Genomic DNA, 14,672 nt, shown 5'->3' on the forward strand with positions numbered 1-14,672 from the left:
TCGTCTCTACTAAAAGTACAGAAATTAGCCGGGCATGGTGGCATGCACCTTTAGTCCCAGCTACTCGGCAGACTGAGGCAGGAGAATCTCTTGAACCCCAGAGACAGAGGTTGTGGTGAGCCGAGATTGCGCCACTGTACTCCAGCATGGGTACAGAGCGAGACTCCGTCTCAAAAAAAAAAGAAAAAAGAAAAAGACTACTTCACGTATAGAAGTTCTCACTTGCGTTTAATGCTTTGTGAAATAGATTCCAACTAGTCAGTGTCTGTAAGGAGAACCCTTCCAATACACTCCTTGAAAAGAGTAGTTCACTGGACATAGGAAGTTAGCACTAATGTTTGGGGCAAGGAGAGCTTGTTGTAGTGTGGAACAATGAATTAAGAATCATAAAGCCTGATGTCGGGTTCTAGCTGTAGCATAAATGTGCTTGCCCTGATCACTTGTCTCTTAATCTCTGATCCTTAATTTAGAATATGTGAGTTGGAGGATCTCCAATATCTCTTCCAGGACCAAAAAGTAAAGGATTCTGATGAGTCGCCATGGTTGCAAAACATAAGAGTAAATATACTTAAATATATAAAGTTAATAGTAGATAGATATACTTGGATTTTTTAACTCAGTTGCCTTACTCAATATCTTACCTTTTTCATTCAATAAATATTGAGCATCTACTATGTGGCAGGCACCAATCTAGATATTTGGATGTTTAATAGGCCGTGTAAGTACAAGACAACTTTCGTGTTCTTTTTTTTTTTTTTGAGACGGAATCTCGCTCTGTTGCCAGGCTGGAGTGCAGTGACGCGATCTTGGCTCACTGCAACCTCCAACTTCCAGGTTCAAGCTATTCTCCTGCCTCAGCCTCCCGAGTAGCTGAGATTACAGGCACGCACCACCACGCCCAGCTAATTTTTGTATTTTTAGTACAGACAGGGTTTCACCATGTTGGCTAGGATGGTCTCGATCTCCTGACCTCATGATCTGCCCGCCTTGACCTCCCAAAGTGCTGGGATTACAGGCATGAGCCACCGTGCCCGGTGACAACTTTCAACTCATACCCACACACACACACACACACACCCTCGTCTGCTTGTCCTCTACTGGACTACTGGAATGGTAGTCTTCACCATTCCAGTAAATGGCAGCTCTTTTCTTCTAGATGCTCAGACCAAAAACCTTAGGATAGTCCCTACTCCTCACTCCTCAGTTTCTTTCACCCACCAAATCCCTTTTTTTTTTTTTTTTTTGAGATGAAGTCTTGCTCTGTCGCCAGGCTGGAGTGCAGTGTCCCGATCTCGGCTCACTGCAACCTCCGACTCCAGGGTTCAAGTGATTCTCCTGCCTCAGCCTCCCTAGTAGCTGGGACTACACGCGCGCACCTCCATGCCCAGCTAATTTTTGTATTTTTAGTAGAGATGGGGTTTCACCATGTTGGCCAGGATGGTCTCAATCTCCTGACCTCGTGATCTGCCCGCCTCAGCCTCCCAAAGTGCTGGGATTACAGGCGTGAGCCCCTGCGCCCGGCCTACCAAATCCATTCTTTCAGCAAGTCATGCTGGCTCTGCATTCAAAATATGTCTGATTACTTCCCAGTACCTCCACTGCTGTGGCTCTATTCAAGTCGCCATCTTCTCTTGTCTAGATTACAGTGGTACTATTTTAATGAGTTATTCCACTTTGCTACTTACAGAATCTTGTGTACACGGCAACCAGATGATCCTTTGTGTAAGTCACATCAGGTCACTCTCCTGCTCAGAATCCTCCAGTTGCTTCCCAACGTATTTCAGAGTCTTTTCCCCGGCCTATAAGGCTCTGGATACTTGGCAACTTCCGCAAGTATCTCATTAAACCACCCTTCCCCTTCTCACTGTATCACACTGGCCTTCCCGATGTTCTTCAAACAAGCCAAGCGTGTTTCTACTTTAGGAACTTTGCACTTGCTTTTCCATCTATTTAGCATCTGTTCTTCCTCCACATTGTCATGTGACTGACTCCCTCACTTCATTCCGGTCTCTGCTCAAGTATCACCTGAATTCACTATCCTCATTATGATGATTCTCCATAAAATAGCATCCCTATCCCCCATCCTCTTAATTCTGTTTCATTTTTCCTCAGACACATCTTTCTTTCCTTCCTTCCTTCTTTCCTTCCTTCATTCCATCCTTCTTTCCTTCCTTCCTTCCTTCCTTCCTTCCCCTTTCCTGCCCGTCTCTTCTCAATAGAATGTGAACTTCATGAGAACGGAGTTCAGTTACATTCCCAGTGCCTACAACAGCGCCTAGTACATGCTGAGTGCTCAATAAATGTTTTTTGAATGAGTGAATGGATTTAGGTTAAGTGAAGCCTCCTAAAAGAGAATTTCAGATAATATGGTTATATCTTAAGTCCTTGAAGGGGAAATTTGCAGTTATTTTGAATGGCTGACTTTTTTTTTATTTTGAATCAGAGTTTTGCTCTTGTCGCCCAGGCTGCAGTGCAATGGCACAATCTCAGCTCACTGCAACCTCCACCTCCTGGGTTCAAGCGATTCTCCTGCCTCAGCCTCCATAGTAACTGAGATTACAGGTGCCCACCACCACACCTGAGTAATTTTTGTATTTTTAATAGAGACAGAGTTTCACCATGTTGGCCAGGCTAGTCTCAAACTCCTGACCTCAGGTGATCTGCCTGCCTCGGATTCCCAAAGTGTTGGGATTTCAGGGGTGAGCCACTGCGCCCAGCCGAATGGTTGACTCTTCTTTTTTTTTTTTTTTTTTTTTTTTTTTTTGAGAAGGAGTCTCGCTCGCTTTGTCGCTCCGGCTGGAGTGCAGTGGTGCAGTCTCAGCTCACTGCAATCTCCGCCTCCCGGGTTCAAGTGATTCTCCTGCAGCTGGGATTACAGGCGCCCGCCACCATGCCCGGCTAATTTTTGTGTTTTTAGTAGAGACAGGGTTTCACCATCTCGGCCAGGCTGGTCTTGAACTCCTGACCTCGTGTTCCACCCACCTCGGCCTCCCAAAGTGCTGGGATTACAGGCGTGAGCCACCACACCCGGCCGGTTGACTTTTACAATTATATTTTCCCCTTCCAAAAGAGCAACATGTCATACTATATATGTCGTCCTTAAAACTAGGTCACTCTCCACCTCCTGAGAGCTAACAGCCCTTAGGAGTTGCTGAGGAGAGAGTATGAGGACAAGAATATTTCCTTTCTATCCTTAACCTTGCCAGGATCTTCCTCTTTCTGGTGAACTATGATACCCTGTCCTCTCTGGTGACTCAGAAGCGTTAGAGCATTTTTTTTAAGTCACTGTAAATGTGACTGTTGTATAGATACAAGAACTGTTATATAGATACAGAGCTAGTAGGTGTCTGAAGTATGCATCGCAGTTAGCCCAACTAGCTTTTCACGGGTTGTCTTTTATGATAGCCTTGCTTTCTTACTGGAAGAGGGACTGTCTTCTTTTCTAAGCAGGTGTGGCCATTTTCATAACTTGCTCCTACATGCATGTTAGCTCTTAGCAAAATTCCTGACAAAGTGGAAAATATTACAAGCCACTAAAAGCATTTAGAATGAAAAACTGTTACTCAATGGCTTAAAGATATTTAGCCATTCTAAAATCCTAAATCAAAGTGTGTGTGTCTGTCTGTCTGTCTGAGCACATGCTAAAAAGTAATTTAGAAATTACTAGACATAGAAATATTTGCATTTCCTTAGAAAATGCTCACTCCTTTGACAAAACCTTTGCTATCCAATCCATCCATTTTTTTAAATAACAGATCATTTCACTAGACGGTCTGTTCATTTAATCTTCATGGGTACACATGGTCAGGTATTTTCTATTTATCCTCTTTCATCTATTCCTTACCAGCATCCTTCCTCCAGATGTGCCTCCCTCTGGTCTATCAAAGGGCCTCTTCTTCACTGTCTTGGCACAATGCAATTTTACAAAGGAATCCCAGGAACCTTAAAGGTTACATATACAAGAATTGAAAGCTTGGTGGCAAAAAGAAAGGGGAGTTTCTTAGGGGGATTCTGTCTAGACGGTGGTCCCCTACCACACTGTTGGGGGGCATATATTATATAGACGTAGGGGTGGGTAAGTCTGTGATCAGAGCAGAGGGTGAACAGGTTCTTGAACTGTTAGGAAGCTGCTGTCTTACCCAAAGTGAAACAATACCTTGTCTTTCACCGTTTTTCTGGCAGGAGATGGGAAAATAACATTCTTAAATAACATCTACTATTTCTTTTTTTTTTTCTTTAGTATATCAGTAGGACAGTGAAGTTGGAAAAGTGGAATATGAACCACTTCTGAATGTCTTTGATGTTCTAGAGAAACTACTATTCGAAGATGGAAGAAAACATACTAGGAATAATCCAAATCTCCAAGTCAATAAGATAAGTCTCAATAATCTGCCCTAGGATTTAAAATATATTATTCTGAGTATTGACTTGGAGATGCAATGGAGAGAGTAGATTATAAATAGAAACTTGTATCAAGCAAAAGTAAATTAAGCTGCCATTAAGAAACTTATATAATTAGCCTTCTAAGAAGTTGTAGCAAATTCCATTTCTGAGTCTTTGGGTACCCCTGGAGTATTACACAGACAAGGATATCATCAACTATTCAATTTGACCAAGTATGTCTACAAAGTTACTTTCTGTCCATCATCCTTCTTATGTAGACAAAGTTATATGTGCCCTGGAAGTTTAATTCTGTAAATATCCAGGTCTCCAAACTGGCCCAGTAATAATAGTAACAGCTATTGACCACTTTTATGACACGTAATAATTCATTTAAAACTCACCATAGTCTTTAGAGGTAGCTGCTGTTACCATCATCATCTCCATTTCACAAATGAAGAAACTGAAACACAGAGAGGTTAAATAATTTCCAGTCCCATAGCCAGAAGGTAGTGGAGCTGAATCTGAACACAGCTGGTCTGACTTCAGAATTGCGCTCACAATCTTCTTTGGCCCATGAACATGATGAGTTCTCCATTCTTTTACTTAAGAAAGTATTAATACCTAGTTAGCCACCCTGTGGGGTAGGGATTGAGGAACAATGTTGAGAACTTAAGGGTCATTGCCTTTGTGATACCCAACAACTCAATCTTCTTCCTCTAAGAGCAAGTTTGCCAGTTTTGATGTCTCAGCACCTCTGGAATCCAGCACTGGAGGAATCAGTTCCTTAGAGAGGAAGGCAGTTCCTGGATCTTTTGTTTGAAAGTTGGCTGTGTATTTGGGCAGTACTCCAGCTACTGGAGAGATAAGTAGGAAAGCCGGGAGACCCATCAGTCAGCAGTTTGCTAAAGTGAAGTTTCATGTCCAGGCACAGTGGCTCATGCCTGTAATCCCAGAATTTTGGGAGGCCGAGGCGGGCAGATTATTTGAGGCCAAGAGTTCAAGACCAGCCTGACCAATATGTTGAAACCCCATCTCTACTGAAAATACAAAAAAATGAGCCAGGCGTGGTGGTGCATGCCTGTAGTCCCAGCTACTTGGGAAGCTGAGGCAGGAAAATTGCTTGAACCCAGGAGGTGGAGGTTGTAATGAGCCTAGATTCCGCTACTGCATTCCAGCCTGGGCGACAGAGTGAGACTCCGTCTCAAAATAAAAATAAAAATAAAAATAAAGCTTCAGCATCTGAGCTTCTCATTGCAAAGGTTAGTGAACTAGCCCAGCCTGTAGGAGTTTTTGGGAGCAGAAGTTAGCGGAAGGAGTCTTTTACCCAGGGCAGTAGTACCACCACAATCAAAAAAGCAAGAAGATTTGAGAGTCAGAATTTACTGGCAACAGTCCTGGGCCTATACATCAGAGAAGAAAAATTTGAACGGGTCCTGAAATAAGATTAGAAGCAGATCTGAAAAGCCAAAGTAAAGAGCCAGGGAAACAAATGAAAGCCAGGCGCACTGGGTTCAATGCTAGATGACAGGGTGATTCTTTGAGAATGCCAAAAGGAAGTGGTTGCAGGCAATTGCAACCTTTGTTTCCATGCCCTTTGTAGCAGGGCATTTGGAAGAAACAGTTGCATTTAAGGGTTAGGGATTCTGTGCCTTGGCAGGGTTGTGAGTTTCCAGCATTGAGACCAGTTGGTAACCAGATCTGCTCGACTAGAGCCTAATCTGCAAAGCTCCCTAATGCAGAAGAGTCCACCATTGTGTAAACAGATTCTATCTTCCCATGGTTCCTAGAAACCAGATAGCCTTCATCGCACATCTTCACTCTATTCTAGAGAAATGAGGGCAAGGTGTTGGGCAGGGCAGGTTAGAGACGAATAGTCGGGTATGGCACAGGTGGCTCCCTGTTATCAGTGGGTATGGTTTACCTCACATGGGGCACCTACAAATGAAGTAGTGGCCAACAGAGCTGCTTTGTCTGTGGGCATGTTTGTCTACCTGCATTATTAGAGGACTTGTTTCCTCTTCCCTACCACAACAATCCTCCCAAATTGTTTGAGCTTTTTCTACTGCCTATTTTTGCAGCCGATGTCAGTTGATCAAGAGGTATGGCCTGGTATTTAGTCCACCTTGAGTCAGATGCAGGTATCAGTTAGCAACTCTGCTTACTAAGTACTTGAATATTGGGTTCAAATCATGTTATAGTATCATTTATAGACAACTCATGAGCAAACCACCAAAATTCTGCTGTGCAATAACAGCAGGGCAGATCATGGTATTAAATGTATTTATCCTGGCAAGGAGAAGGTATGTGTATACTGTAGGACAGCTGGAGTGTGTGTATTGCTTTCAAAGGTGGGATTGCAGGCTACATGAGAGAAAATGAATTTCCCCAACCTCTCCAACAGCCAAGATAAAAGACATGCCTTTCTATCTCTTCACCTTTGATGCATTCAGAGCTACATCATCATGTTACACAAGGTCCCTTTTAAGAGTAGGTGTAGCCTGGGCCAGCCATGGTGGCTCACGCCTGTAATCCCAGCACTTTGGAAGGCTGTGGTGGGTGGATCACTTGAGGTCAGGAGTTCGAGACCAGCCTGGCCAACATGGTGAAACCCCATCTCTACTAAATAATAGAAAAATTAGCTGGGCATGGTGGCGGGTGCCTGTAATCCCAGCTACTAGGGAGGCTGAGGCAGGAGAATTGCTTGAACCCAGAGGTTGCAGTGAGCCGAGGTCATGCCATTGCACTTCAGCCTGGGCAACAGAGCGAGACTGTCTCAAAAATAATAATAATGCTGCAAAAATAACATTCTCATTCACCAGTCTCACTCAGTTGTTGGAGAAATTACTTAATTTTCAAAATTGTGGGGTAAGATGTGTAAGATCTATGCACAAAGCTATTTATTATGGTATTATTGCAATAGCAAAAGACTGAGAACAATCCAAAATTATCAATGTGGGACTAGTTTTAAAAAACTATGATACATCCACGTGATGGAGGACTATGCATCAATGAAAAGGAAAGAGATGAAGATCATGTAGCTCCAGGATAACTGGTTCAGAATGGTGCTTATAGTATGCATCTTTAGTACAAGAAGCAGGAAGGGATATGAAAATATATACATATATACTTATGTTTGTAAGAAGCTATGATGAGAAGATAAACCCAAAATAAATAAAAATGGTAAACAAATGGAGAAGGAGGGCATAGAGTGAAGGGCATAGAAATAGTCCTATGGAGAAAAATAGGGAGTGGGTGGGGCAGGATTGCAATTTTATTATTTATTTATTTATTTTGAGACAAGGTCTTGTTCTGTCACCCAGGCTGGAGTACAGTGGTGTGATCTTGGCTCACTGCAATCTCTGCCTCCTGGGCTCTGAAGGAGGCCAGCCCCTCCACACCTGTGGGTATTTCTTGTCAGGTGGGACGAGAGACTGAGAAAAGAAATAAGACACAGAGACAAACTACAGAGAAAGAACAGTGGGCCCAGGGAACCGGCACTCAGCATACGGAGGACCCGCACCAGTGCCCGTCTCTGAGTTCCCTCAGTATTTATTGATCATTATTTTTACTATCTTAGCGAGGGGAGTGTAGCAGGGCAACAAGTGGGGAGAAGGTCAGCAGGGAAACATGTGAGCAAAGGAATCTGTATCATGAATAAGTTCAAGGGAAGGTACTGTGCCCAGATGTGCACGTAGACTAGATTTATGTTTCTCTTTACCCAAACATCTCAGTGTAGCAAAGAGTAACAGAGCAGTATTGCTGCCAGCATATCTCACCTCCAGCCACAGGGCGGTTTTTTCCTGTCTCAGAATAGAACAAATGGGAATGGTCAGCTTTACACCAAGACATTCCATTCCCAGGGACGAGTAGGAGACAGAAGCCTTCCTCTTATCTCAACTGCAAAGAGGCCTCCCTGTTTCACTAATCCTCCTCAGCACAGACCCCTTACGGGTGTCGGGCTGGGGTATGGTAAGGTCTTTCTTTTCCCACGAGGCCATATCTCAGGCTGTCTCAGTGCAGGGAAACGTTGGACAATACCCAGGCTTTTTTGGGCAGAGGTCCCTGCGGCTTTCTGCAGTGCATCGTGTCCCTGGTTAATAGAGAATGGAGAATGGCGATGACTTTTACCAAGCATACTGCCTGCAAACATATTGTTAACAAGGCACATCCTGTACAGCCCTGAATTCATTAAACTTTGATTCATTACAGCACATGTTTCTGTGAGCACAGGGTTGGGGCTAAAGTTACAGGTTAACAGCATCTCAAAGCAGAAACAATTTTTCTTAGTACAGATTAAAATGGAGATTTTTGTCTTCCTTTTGTACATAGACACAGTAACAATCTGATCTCTCTTTCTTTTCCCCGCGGGGCTCAAGCAATCCTTCCACCACAGTCTCCCGAGTAGCTGGGACCACGGATGCTTGCCACCATGCCTGGCTAATTTTTGAATTTTTGTAGAGATGGGGTTTCACCATGCTGCCCAGGCTAGTCTCAAACTCCTGGCCTCAAGTGATCCACCCACCTTGGCCTCCCAAAATGCTGGGGTTATAGGCCTGAGCCACCACACCCAGCCAAGGCTGCTTTTTAAAACAGCTTTCTTGAGACACATACTATAACATTCACCTTTTTTTTTTTTTTTTTTTTTTTTTGAGATGGCGTCTCACTCTGTCGCCCAGGCTAGAGTGCAGTGGCGTGATCTCAGCTCACTGCAACCTGTACCTCCTGGGTTCAAGCGATTCTCCTGCCTCAGCCTCCCAGATAGCTGAGACTACAGGCGACCGCCACCACACCCGGCTAATTTTTGTATTTTCAGTAGAGATGGTGTTTCACCATATTGGCCAGGCTGGTCCCAAACTCCTGACCTTGTGATCCACCCCCTTGGCCTCCCAAAGGGCTGGGACTGCAGGCCTGAGCCACCGCACCCAGCCAATATTCACCCTTTTAAGTATACAATGCAGTTCGTTTGAGTCATTATACAAAGTTCTGCAATCATCACAACCACTGAGTTGTAGAATATTTCCATCACCCCCCCAGGTCCTTCCTGCTCATCTGCAGTTACTCCTCGTTCCTTTCCCAGCCCCAGCCAACCACTAATCTACTCTTTACTACTACAGATTTGCCTTTTCTAGACATTTCATACAAATAGAGTCATACAATATGTGGCCTTTTGTGTCTGGCTCTTTTTGCTGGGCATAATGATTTTGGATTTCACTGAAGTGGTAGTATATATCAGCATTTCATTCCTCTTTTATTGCTGAATTGTATTCCATTGTGTGGATATACCACATTGTGTTTATCCCTTCTCCTGTTGGTGGCCATTTGGCTTGAGTCCATGTTTTGGCTATTATGAAGAATGCTGCTAGCCAGGCACAGTGGCTCATGCCTGTAATCCCACTTTGGAAGGCTGAGGTGGGTGGACCACCTGAGGTCAGGGGTTCGAGACCAGCCTGGCCAACATGGAGAAACCCTGTTTCTACTAAAAATACAAAACTTAGCCTGGCATATTGGCACATGCCTGTAATCCCAGTTGCTCAGGAGATTGAGGCAGGAGAATCACTCGAACCCGCGAGGCGGAGGTTGCACTGAGCCAACATCACGCCACTGCACTCCAGCCTGAGTGAGACTCTTTCCAAAAAAAAAAAAAAAAAAAAAGGTACAAAAATAACATTCTCATTCACCAATCTCACTCAGTTGTTGGAGAAATTACTTAATTTTTAAAAAATTGTGAGGTAAGATGGTATAATTTGGAGTTTTTCCTCGTGTTTCCAATTTCTCAGAAATTTGGTTACACTGTATTTATAGTTTTAAGAATAAATTTCATTCATTTGATTTAAATTTTATCATGAAATAGTTCAGTCATACACAAAGGCATAAGAAGTATAACAACAAACAATCATGTACCCACTACAGCTCAAGAAATATCCCTTCCTCCAGGAGATAACTACTATCATAAATTTGTGTTTATCATTCTCACTCATTTATCTGTATGTACTTTTACCAACATATACACATTCTTATACAAATACAGTATTGTTTTGCATGATTTTAAATGGAATATGCACTGCATAAATATAATCCTGATATGTATTCCTCTTAATACTTTAGTACTAACATTGTAATTTTCACAATAACCATAAGATGTGGAAAATATTATCCCCACTTTACAGATAAGAAAATGAAGGCCAATCAAGGTTGGAGAATTGCCAAGGTCTTACTGTTAGGAAAGAACAGAAGCAGGTTTGAACCAAGTGAGCCCGACACCAGAACATCTGCATGACTATGCCACACTATTTCAAATGCTGTTATACTATCAGTATTCTTATGCCATCTTCTTTTTCCCTCAGCGTTATGTTTTCAAGATGCACCATGTTGATACATGTAGCCTTAGTTTATTATTTTCACTGCTGTATGGTATACTGTTCAATAAATAGACCATAGGTAATTTGTTCATTCTTCTATTAATAGAAGACATAACCAACAATGTGGCAAGTGCATACTTGTACATGTCTCCTTGTGCATATGTGCAAGAGTTTCACTAGGGTATATGCCTACAGATACAATTTCTGGGTTACATAGTATGTGCATCTTCAAATTAACAAGATATTCCCAAGTATTCTCCAAAATGGATATCATTTTACTTTCCGGAAATAAGTTTGTAAGAAATTCTGCTGTCCATAGTTACCATGTATAAAAAAGAAGATACTACAATAAAAGAGAAGAAAACATCAAGAAAAATGACAAAAAATAGGAGCTAAAATAGAATAGCAAAGTAACCCAAGTCTGCCATTTATAAATTCTTCCTCTCATTTTACTTTCAGGAAATAAGTTTGTAAGAAATTCTGCTGTCCATAGTTACCATGTGTAAAAAAAAAGATACTACAATAAAAGAGAAGAAAACATCAAGAAAAATGACAAAAAATAGGAGCTAAAATAGAATAGCAAAGTAACCCAAGTCTGCCATTTATAAATTCTTCCTCTTAAGTGCATGCAACAGAGGTGAAACACAGCATTTCTCTACTCTCAATTTTCCTTGCCTTCTAAGCAATATTCAACTCTCAGACCTTCTCTGAAGAGTGTGGGCATGAGAGTTTACCACAAATATTAAAATTTCTGAAGTTGACATGAATCACGTTAAGGTGGATTTCCCTCACAATTCAGCATTTCATTTGATCCCTCTCCTCCTCAAGCATTGCCATCAGTTTCTTCCCTACCAGCTTGAAATTTCCTATTTAATTTCATTCGCAATGATGGAATATGAAAGAGCTGAAATGCTCTGTTTCATATGGAGATGTAGATACAATATAGAGACATAGCTATAGACCTCAAGTAAGTTTTCTCAGCAAAGACCCATGATAAAGTTGTAAGAAAACAACAAATTTGGCATGATATTTTAGTTCGATAATTTAGATGCATCCAACTAGTAACAAATCTAACTGCACTTTAAAATAAAAATTTAGCCCTAGTTCATGATTTTCACTACTGTATGTGTACTGTTCGATAAATAGACCATAGGTAATTTGTTCATTCTATTCAAGTGAAGGATGATGACAGCCTGAACTAGAGAATGTGATAGGTATGGAGAGGTGGTGACAGAGAGGAGGCAGAGTGGCAGGATTTGTCAATCAGATATGAAGGGTGAGAAGAAAATACAGAGGGAGGAAGGATGTTCCAAAGTGTCCAGACTGTGCGATTTAATTTCCTTCACCTCCCTGTCAAATGATAAGTTTGAATGCCAGCAGCACCAAAGCATCTTATGATTGAAGATCTTTTGTTTCCCTAGATGCATGATAAGGCAAGGCTAAAAGCCCCCAAGAAAATCAGAATGGCAAAATAGCCCCATCACATACTCATGTAGAAGGAGAGAACTCAGAAATGAATATTCTTTCTCAAGTGATGGCCTGATCTCCCTTTTCCATTTACCTCCTCCTTTTCATCATATTGCTTCTTACCCTGTCTTAAGGTACAATGTTTTGGGGTAAAAAGGGCACTCACTCTCATACGACAGTTAATGAAAGTGTAAATTACAGCAAGCTCTTTGGTTTTTGTTGTTGTTGTTGTTTTTGAGACAGAGTCTCACTCTGTCACCCATGCTAGATGGTGCAATGGCACCACCTTGACTCACTGCAACCTCCGCCTCCCAGGTTCAAGCGATTCTCCTGCCTCAGCCTCCTGAGTAGTTAGGACTACAGGTGCCCGCCACGATGCCTGGCTAATTATTTGTATTTTTAGTAGAGACAGGGTTTCACCACGTTGGCCAGGCTGGTCTTGAACTCCTGACCTCAAGTTGTCCGCCTCCTTGGCCTCCCAAAGTTCTGGGATTACAGGCATAAGCCACGTGCCTGGTCTACAGTAAGCTTTTTGAAAAACAATATGGCAGTATTCTCCAAGAGCTTAACTATATTCATAGATTTAGGTCAGATAATTCTAGATCTGGTAATTTAACCTAAAAAAGTAATTATCTGGAAAAAATATTTATGTACATAAATGTTTATTTTGGAAATATTTATAATAGTAAAAAACTAAAAACAATCTCCATGTAAAAAATTTGTACCTCGTGAAATTAGACACATCTCTCTTTTCATTAATGTTTTAAAAGAATTTTTAAATGAAAGAATGGTTATATTATAATGTTAAGAAAAAAACGGCCAGGCGAGGTGGCTCACGCCTGTAATCCCAACACTTTGGGAGGCCAAGGCAGGTGGATCAGGAGGTCAGGAGATCGAGACCATCCTGGCTAACATGGTGAAACCCCATCTCTACTAAAATACAAAAAATTAGCCAAGCATGGTGGCACATACCTGTAGTCCCAGCTACTCAGGAGGCTGAGGCAGGAGAATCGCTTGAACCCAGGAGGCAGAGGTTGCAGTGAGCTGAGATCACGCCACTGCACCCAGCCTGGGTGACAGAGCACGACTCCGTGTCAAAAAAACCAAAAAAAACAAAAGAAAAGAACAAGGCTGAGGTGGAGGATCACTTGAGGCCAGGAGTTCGAGACCAGCCTGGGCAACATAGCGAGCCTCTGTCTCTACAAAAAATATTCAAAATATTATCCAGGCATGGTGGCTCATACCTATAGTACCAGCTACTCAGGAGGCTGAGGCAGGAGAACCCCCTGAGCCCAGAAGTTCAAAGAGGTTATAGTGAGCTATGATCGCACCACTGCACTCCAGCCTTGGTGACACAGCGAGACTCTGTCTCTTAAAAAGAAAGAAAGAAAAAGAAAAAACAGTATAAAAGTAAATATCTATTATAATGTCAAGTTTATTTTATAAAAGCATAGTAAAAACTGGAAAAAAATATATCAGAGGATTGTGATATAGGTGATTTTTGTTTTCTTCATTTTATTTTTCTCAAATTTCTATAATGTAATTTCTTATATAATGAGAAGAAAGGGTGCTTTTTTCCAACCCTACCCCACATCCACCTGTTAGATCAATTCCGAGGGGTTAAAGTAAGATTGTTGACAAAGCAAAATAGTTAAGACAAGCACAGTTCCGCTGGGCGCAGTGGCTCACGCTTGTAATCCCAGCACTTTGGGAGGCCAAGGCAGGTGGATCAAGAGGTCAGGAATTTGAGACCAGCCTGACCAACATGGTGAAACCCCGTCTCTACTAAAAATACAAAAATTAGGTGGGCGTGGTGGCGCACACCTGTAACCCCAGCTACTCAGGAGGCTGAGGCAGGAGAATTGCTTGAACCCAGGAGGCGGAGGTTGCAGTGAGCCGAGATCGCGCCAATGCACTCTAGCATGGGCGACAGAGCGAGACTTGTCTCCAAAAGACAAGTACAGTTCAACTGGACTCCTGGGTAGATTACTAGAAAGAGAGCAGCATCAACCTGAGCTACCCATAGAAGCTCAACAATTCGTTAGCAGCTGATTAATAATGAACTTAAGCCAGAATAGGAGAGAAGAGCTGACCTTTGGGCTTTACCCATTAGAGGTTAGGATTGAAAGCTACAGGATAAGGAGCCAGCCAGTGAGGCTGAACTGATGGCCTCTTACCTTTTACCACTCCCTCCATCCTTGAATTAGAACAGCTCTGTCACCAGGGCAACATTCTGTCCACCTTGTGGGCTAGGACCAAGGCTTAACTTATCACATTCAATTTTTGGACGCCTTGAATAATTACTAGGAAGATAATAAGCATGGCTGGGGAAATATGCTCATCTTTATCTATGATTAATTAGGCCCTTAATAATGTGTAATAAGTCAAAAAACATGAGCGGGAGAAGGCGAACTAAAACACTAGTTGTCAGTCCTGGGACAACTGAATGTCCACATGCACAAG

This window comes from Pan troglodytes, chromosome 16 (genome assembly GCF_028858775.2).
Source record: "Pan troglodytes isolate AG18354 chromosome 16, NHGRI_mPanTro3-v2.0_pri, whole genome shotgun sequence".
Lineage (NCBI taxonomy): Eukaryota > Metazoa > Chordata > Mammalia > Primates > Hominidae > Pan > Pan troglodytes.